We start from the raw sequence: 9303 nt of genomic DNA on the forward strand, positions 1-9303 counted from the left end.
TTACTTGCTCACAATTCCTTCATATCTTCCTATATAATTCATCACATCTTCATTTCTTCATCTCTAATCTTCAAATCTCCATATTTCGTCTTTGAATTTTTAAGTCAGACCTTCAAATCTTCATACCCATATTCAAACCTTCATATTCGTCTTCAAGCCTTCATATTCCCAAATATCGGTGGCAAAAAACTCGAAGTCCGTGCCTCAGAAAACCGCTCCTTCAACTTCTATCCCGACCGCTGATATCGAAGCGATCCTGCCGACAGTAACCCTGGAACCACCCCTTAAGGATTTTATTCCCGTAGGTCGTTCCATACATAATGATTTTAAGGTCGAGAAAGCCTCCAGACAAGGGGATCGTGGTGAGGGGGTGTGGAGGTATATCTGTTCCATCACCGAAGACACGGTCCCGACGGTCCGGGAGGATTGCAAGTGGGAAGGCAAGGAAGTAGTCACTGTTGACATCCAACTTTATCCATCCTTTCTTCCAAACCATTTCTTTAAGCTTCTAATATTATTAATAATGTAAGAATAATTATTTCATCATTGTTATCCCAAAATAACATATTTATTATTATTATTATTATTATTATTATTATTATTATTATTATTATTATTATTATTATTATTATTATTATCATCATTATTATTAACTAAAATTTAATGTATCTTTGACCAACTAGTAGTATTTCTTTAATTCCATATTTTATAAATATTTACTCTAATAATACTATAACATTTGATTTGATGATCAATCGAATTGTTGTTTTTTGCAATCACTTTCTTAATTGCTCACAATTATAGTCTTTATATAATTTTGTTTAACTAATACTATTATATAGTATGATTAGTCCTAATTAGAAGTTCAAAGAGTTTAGGAAGAAAGAAATCAACAAATTAATCCCAAATCTTGCCTCTACAAATGAGCACATCAAGAACAGGCCTAATTCGGCCAAGTCCACGTTCTAAACCAGCTTGAGCCTCAACCCAATCGGCCCAATACCTTAAAATATTTCATTCCCTAATTCCTAACCCTAGTCAAAAGACATCAACGCCTATGTCCCTTCCCTTATCACCTTCTCCATTTTGAGAAAACCTCTCAGCTTTTGCGCCTTTCAATCAAAAGATGTTGAACTTTTTTATGTAAGTAACATCTTTCTTTCCTCTTCCATATTTGTGCTCGATGGCCCGTGAATCTTTAATGTCTCAGCCAAAATCTCACCATTTCGGGTATAGCCTGAAGCATAGAGTCCGAAACCTAAATAATGATTTTTGGGACTCAAAATACCTTTAGACAATTAAAAAAGAAGAAGTTACTTTTCTAACTAAAACGCAATATTATACTACAATTTAGTTTAACGGAAATTTAGTCGTTAAAGAAAAACGTAGTATAATACTGTATTTTAGTAAAACACAGTATTAGACTGCGTTTTCCTATTAAATTATAAAGTCTCTTTCTTCCCTACGACAGAAACCAGAAGGTTTCAATTAAAAAAAAACCACCCCTTTTCAGCGGTCCCCACCTTGATTTTAAAAAAAAAATTCGATTGACCCCACCCGTCACACAAAAGTGAAGAGTGTAGGTCCCACATACAACTCAAGCCTTCGATTGTTGTGGTTTCCTTGTTTCGGGCTCAAAATTTCAAATTTCCGATATTTCTAAAAACATAAATCGAGGTATTCCGATTTAGTTATGTCGAAACTCGTATAATTATGCATATTTATTTTCTTGAATGTGTTTCCACGTTGATTGGTGTTTTGTTTGCGATTAAATTTGTATGTTATTTTTACCCGGATTAAATTATTAGTGTTTAAAAAAAATAGTTAAAAGTCGAGAAATAATTTTTATTGTTAATAAAAATGTTCATAAATTTCTTTTACTGTTTTATATGTAATTTCGTGAATGTTATGATCATATATTTGTCCTTTTTATTTAGTATAGATTATTTATTTGCTTAAAGAATAGTGACCTTTTAGCGTAGTAAAATATAGAACCTTATAGCGTAGTAAAATATAGAGTCTTTTAGCGTAGTAAAATATAGAGCCTTATAACGTAGTAAAATATAGAGCCTTTTAGCGTAATAAAATATAGAGTCTTTTAGCGTAGAATCTCTGTAATTTAAGTATCTACTAATTACAAACTCTATCCAATTATACTTTACAAAAATTAATTATTTAAATTATAAAACAAACACACAGAACTAACAAACTAATATATGTTGTCAAATTAAATATCGAGCGTGAAACTCATAGATATATACCCTGTCCAATTAAAAATTAATTATTTAATTTATAAAACTAACAAAATTTTAAAAATATTAAAATTGACACACATAAGAACTCAGGATAGCTTGGTGCTACTGGATCTCAAATATCAAGCCTGGAACCCATAGATATTTACTCTGTCCAGTTAAATAATTAAATATTTAATTTATAAAACTAACAAAATTTTAAAAATATTGAAATTGACACACATAAGAATTCATGATAGCTTGGTACTACTGGGCCTCAAATATCGAGTCTGGAACCCATAGATATATACTGTGTCCAATTAAATAATTAAATATTAATTATCATAATACAAACAAAATTGTAAAAATATTGAAATTGACACACATAAGATGTCACGACCCCAAATATCGGTCGTGATGGCGCCTATCACATTACTAGGCAAGCCAGACCAACTATCCAACCACAACCCATTTCGGTTTAAATAAATCATTTGCTAACACGGTTTAATTACCAATTATCATTATAAGTGTTTAACAAAGCAAGATAGATATGCGGAAATAAACAGAACATAAAAAAAAAACTACACAGCCCACACTGATCTGGTGTCAGGAGTCTAGAGCCTCTAATATAGGTCTGAACACCCTACTACATAGATAGTCTAGAAATGCGGAAAAGTAATAAGATAGAAGGGAGAAATCAGGGTTGCGGACGCCATGCAGCTACCTCGAAACTCCCGGCAAATACTGGATAACAGCTGAAGCTCTCACTCGGCCGCTCGGGCACCTGGATCTGCACACAAGGTGCAGGGAGTAACGTGAGTACGCCAATTCAGTAAGTAACTAAAGTAAATAATGGACTGAAAGCAGTGACGAGCAGTTCAAAACATATAACTTTAAAATCAGTTCTATCATAAATTCACCATTTTCAGTTTAAACTTTGAAATCAGTTACTTAGCAATATATCCAACAGAGGCTTATTTATAAGAAGAGTGAAAACAGTGGAAACATCATAACAGGGCCCTTCGGACAAAAAATTACTCAGAACATGGCCCTCGGGCAGCCTCTCAATCACTCATGACTCGACTCTTGTCACTCAGTACTCACTCTCAGCACTCGGATCATTTAATCTCATATAATAGAAAGCATAGTAACCGCTGTGGAGTGCAACCCGATCCATATATTTATAGTCGACTACGCTCACTGGGGGTGTGCAGACTCCGGAGGGGCTCCTTCAGCCCAAACATCATATCGCTGCGGCGTGCATCCCGATCCAATATATGTATATCGCTGCGGCATGCAGCCCGATCAATACAAGTATCGCTGCAGCGTGCAGCCCGATCCATAACTCACATATATTTAATTATCCTCATAATTAGGTTCTCAACCTCTACCTCAGTCATTACCTCACAGCCCCTCGGGCACAATAATAGAAACTAAGAAACTCAACCCAACAATTCTCACAATTAGAAGTAGAGTTATAAAACTAGTTTTAAGCATTTAAGCAGGTAAAACATGACTGAGCATATGCTTCTAGCAAGTGAAGTGAGGAAAGTAGTCAAAATGCTCCTAAGGGTTTCTACAGATCGACACAAGGCCCCAGACATGGCATACAACCCATAATACAGTATAAATGACTGAAACATAGAATAATATAGATTTCCAAATCAATTTCGCGGCTAAATAGTCGCTACGGGACAAACCAAGTCGCAACCCCTACCGGTGCACGACCACACGCTCGTCACCTAGCATGTGTGTCACCGCATTTATCAAATCAAGTCAAATACCGGGGTTTTGTACCCTCAGTTCCATATTTACAATGGTTACTTACCTCGAACCGATGAAAATACTACTCCGCGACGCCTTTGCCTCTCGAATCTGCCTCCACTCGCGTCGAATCTATCCAAAATCAGAATGAATACGTCACAATATGCTAAGGGAACAAAGCCCAAGCGAAAACAATCGAAAAATACTAAAAATTCCGAAACTAGCAAAGCCCGAGCCTCAGGGACACTTCTCGAAACTCAAAAATTTTCACATCAACGGGTTCCTTACCTCCCCATGAGTTCATACATATCAAAAACACAAGAATCGGAGTTCAAATGACCCCTCAAATCTTCAATTTAAGCCCTCTTAAACTCAAGCCCTAAACCTCCATTTTTAGTTCTTTAATTCCTTAAATTTCAATCTCAATCCATGAAATATTACCATATAAGTGTGTTTTAAGTCCAAAATCCTTACCTCAACGAAGCCCCTTTGATTTCTCTCTTCAAAATCGCCCAAAGCTCCCAATTCCGAGTTCAAAAATGGTTAAACCCTTCAAAAATCGCGAAGAAAGAATTATATACATTCTGCCCAGGGGTTTTCGCATCTGCGACCCGTCCACCGCTTCTGCAGTACCGCATATGCGGTCAAATTACCTCTTCTGCGGTTATTCACTTAAAGGGCCAATTCCGCTTCTGCGGTCAACACTCCGCACCTACGCCCTTGTAGGTGTGGTCAAACCTCCGCATCTGCGGTTTTTGCTGCTCCCTCCAAACTTTGCTCATGCGCCTCTTGCTCCGCACGTGCGACACCACACCTTCTGTCTCCAAACCGCAGGTGCGAAAACACCAGAAGCAACATAATCTCAAGTTGCAACCAACATCAAACTTCTCCGATAACCACTAGAAATTATCCCGAGGCCCCCAGGACCTCAACCAACAACACCAACGTAACCCAATACCTTATTCAAACTTGTTCCAATCATCAAAACACCCCAAACAACATCAAATCTACCAAATCACATCGAATTCAAGCCTAAGTTCAAAAATCTTGAGAAATACGCTTTTGATCAAAAACCCAACCAAACCATGTCCGAATGACCTGAAATTTTACACACACATCCTAAATGACACAACAAAGCTACTAAAACTCTCGGAATTTCATTCCGACCCTTATATTAAAATCTCGTCTATCAACCGAAATTTGCTAAAATATCAACTTCGCCAATTCAAGCCTAATTCTACTCCGGACCTCCGAAACCCATTCCGATTACACTCCTAAGTCATAAATCACCTCTCGAAGCTAACTGAACTATCAGAACTCACATCCGAGCCCTCTAACACATAAGTCAATATTCGATTAACTTTTTCCAACTCAAACCTTCTTAAAAGAGACTAAGTGTCTCAAACCTTATAAGAATCATTCCGGACTTAATCCGACCAACCCGATACCACAAAACACGGATAACTATGCATAAAGAAGCAGAAGTGGGGGAAACGGAGCGGTAACTCATAAGACGACTGGCCGGGTCGTCACATCCTCCCCAACTTAAGCAAATGTTCGTCCTCGAACGAGTCAAGAAACATACATGAAGCCTCAAACAGGTAAGGATATCTGCTCTGCATCTTTTACTCGGTCTTCCAGGTAGCCTCCTCCACGGACCGACCTTTCTACTGCACTTTCGCTGAAGCTATATCCTTTGACCTCAACTTCCGAACCTGACAACCCAAAATAGCTACTGGCTCCACATCAAAGGTCAGATCATCATCCAACTGAATTGTGCTAAAGTCCAAAACATGAGACGGATCCCTAATATCCTTCCGGAGCATAGAAACATGGAATACCATATGCACACTCGATAAGCTGGGTGACAAAGCAAGCTCATAAGCCACCTCCCCAATCCTCCGAAGCACCTCAAAAGGCACAATGAACGAGGACTCAATTTCCCTTTCATCCCAAATCTGATAACACCCTTCATGGGTGAAACCTTCAACAGAACCTTCTCGCCAACCATATAGGACACATCTCGAACTTTCCTATCAGCATAACTCTTTTGCCTCAACTGCGCTGTACGAAGCCTTTCCTAAATCACCTTCACCTTCTCCAAAGCATCTTGAACCAAATCAGTCCTCAATAGCCTAGCCTCGCCGGGCTCGAACCAACCAATTGGAGATCTACACTACCTCCCATACAAAGCCTCATATGGAGCCATCTGAATACTCGACTGGTAACTATTGTTATAAGCAAACTCTACAAGCGGTAGAAACTCATCCCATGATCCTCCGAAATCAATGACACAAGCATGCAACATCTCCTCCAGAATCTGAATAGTCCGCTCGGACTGCCCATCCGTCTGAGGATGAAAAGCTGTGCTCAACTCAACCTGAGTACCCAACTCTCTCTGCACGGCTCTCCAAAACTGCAAAGTAAACTGAGTACCTCTATCTGAAATAATAGAAATCGAAACAACATGAAATTGAACAATCTCCCGGATTTAAATCCCTGCTAACCGCTCTGAAGAATAGGTAGTACACATAGGAATGAAGTGCGCGGACTTGGTCAGTCGATCCACAATCACCCAAATAGCATCGAACTTCTTCAAAGTCCGTGGAAGTCCAACAACAAAGTCCATAGTGGTCCTCTCCCACTTCCACTCAGAAATAACCATCTGCTGAAGTAAACCACCCAGTCTCTAATGCTCATATTTCACCTGCTGACAATTGAGACACCGAGCTACAAATCCCACAATATCTTTCTTCATTTCTCTCCACCAATAGTGATGCCTCAAATCCTGATACATCTTCGCGGCGCCCAGATGAATGGAATACCGCGAGCTATGAGCCTCCTCCAGAATCAACTCCCGAAGCCCATCCACATTGGGCACACAAATCTGGCCCTGTATACTCAACACCCCATCATCACCGATGGTCATATCTCTGGCATCATCATGCTGAACTCTATCCCTCAGGACAAGCAAATGTGGATCATCATACTGGCGCTCTCTGATGCGATCATATAAGGAAGACCGAGAAACCACGCAAGCCAACACCCGACTAGGCTCCGAAATATCTAATCTCACAAATTGATTGGCCAAGTCCTGAACATCAACTGCAAGAGGTCTCTCCCCAACTGGAATGTATGCCAAACTTCCTATACTCACTGCCTTTCGGCTCAGAGCATCAGCCACACATTGGACTTTCCCGGATGATACAATATAGTGATATCATAATCCTTAAGCAACTCCAACCATCTCCGCTGCCTCAAATTAAGATCCTTTTGCTTGAACAAATGCCGAAGACTAAGATGATTAGTGAACACCTCACAAGATACGCCATACAAGTAATGCCTCCAAATCTTTAGTGCATGAACTATGGAAGCCAACTCCAAGTCATGAACGTGGTAGTTCTTCTCATGGGGCTTTAACTGACGAGAAGCATAAGCAATAACTCTACCCTCCTACATCAATACACAACCAATCCCAACTCTCGAAGCATCACAATACACGGTATATGAACCTAAAGCTGATGACAAAACCAACACTGGAGCTGTGGTCAAAGCTATCTTGAGCTTTTGAAAGCTCTCCTCACACTCGTCCGACTATAAAATGGAACACCCTTCTGAGTCATCTTGGTCAAAGGCGATGCGATAGATGATAATTCCTGAACAAACCAGCGATAATAGCCTGCCAAACCAAGAAAGCTGCAAATCTCTGTGGCTAAGGATGGTCTAGGCCAACTTTGAACCGCCTCTATCTTCTCCGGATCTACCTGAATACCCTCGCTGGACACCACATGCCCCAAGAAAGCCACTGAACTAAGACAAAACTCACACTTGGAGAATTTTGTATAAAGTTTCTCCTCCCTCAATCTCTACAACACAACTCTCAAATGCTGCGCGTGCTCCTCCTAGCGAATATCATCAATGAAGACTATGACGAATGAATCGAGATAAGGCCGGAACACACTGTTCATCAAATGCATGAATGCTGCTGGGGCATTGGTCAGGCCAAAAGACATAACCAAGAACTCGTAATGACTATATCGAGTCTTGAAAGCCGTCTTAAGAATATCTGAATCCCTGATCTTCAATTGGTGATAACCCAAACGGAGATCAATCTTGGAGAACACTCTCGCTCCCTGAAGCTGGTCAAATAAATCATCAATGCGAGGAAAAGGATACTTGTTCTTAATTGTTACCTTGTTCAATTGCCTATAATCAATGCACATTCTCATTGTGCCATCCTTCTTCTTTACAAACAGAACCGGCGCACCCCAGGGTGACACACTAGTTCGAATGAACCCCTTATCTAGGAGTTCCTGAAGCTGCTCCTTCAATTCCTTCAATTCCACTAGTGCCATACGATACGACGGAATAGAAATGGGCTGAGTTCCCGACATCAGGTCAATACCAAAATCAATGTCCCTGTCCGGTGGCATGCCCGACAGGTCTGCAGGAAATACATCGGGAAAATCCCTTACAACTGGTACAGAATCAATACTGGGAGTCTCAACTCCGACATCCCTCACAAACGCTAGATATGAAAGGCAACCCTTTCCAACCATACGCTGGGCCTTCAAGAAAGAGATCACTCTACTAGGAAAATAATCAGTCACACCACGCCACTCGATCCGTGGCATACCCAGCATAGCCAAAGTGACTGTCTTAACATGACAGTCCAGAATAGCATGACATGGAGATAACTAGTCCATGCCTAAAATGACATCAAAATCCGCCATGCTCAATGGCAATAGATCCATTTGGGTCTCTAGACCCCCAATAGTCACTACACATGACCAGTACACACGGTCTACAACAACGGTATCACCCACCGGGGTAGATGCATGAATAGGTAAAGCAAGAAACTCTCGGGGCATACCCAAATAACGAGCACAATACGAGGACACATAAGAAAATGTGGAACCAGGATCAAATAATACATAGGCATCTCTGTAGCAGACTGAAACAATACCTGTAATGACAACATCTGAAGCAATATCATCCGGTATGCCTAGAATAGCATAGAAATGGGCCTGACCGCCCCCTGATTGACCTCCCCCTCTAGGGCGACCCCTGGCTGACTGACCTCCACCCCTAGCTGGCTGGGCGGGTGGTGAAGTAATTGGAGCAGAAGTCGAGGGCTGACCCCTCTACTGAGACTATCTATCCTGAAGACGAGGACACTGCCTCCTCATATGCCCAAACTCTCCGCACTCATAACAACTCCCCAGTGTTGGAGATGGGGACTGAAGGGAACCCCTGGCCCGGAATGACCAGTAGAAGGACCTGGCATGGAAGAACTCTGCATTGATGG

The sequence above is a fragment of the Nicotiana tabacum genome, chromosome 18, assembly GCF_000715075.1.
Source record: "Nicotiana tabacum cultivar K326 chromosome 18, ASM71507v2, whole genome shotgun sequence".
Taxonomy (NCBI): domain Eukaryota; kingdom Viridiplantae; phylum Streptophyta; class Magnoliopsida; order Solanales; family Solanaceae; genus Nicotiana; species Nicotiana tabacum.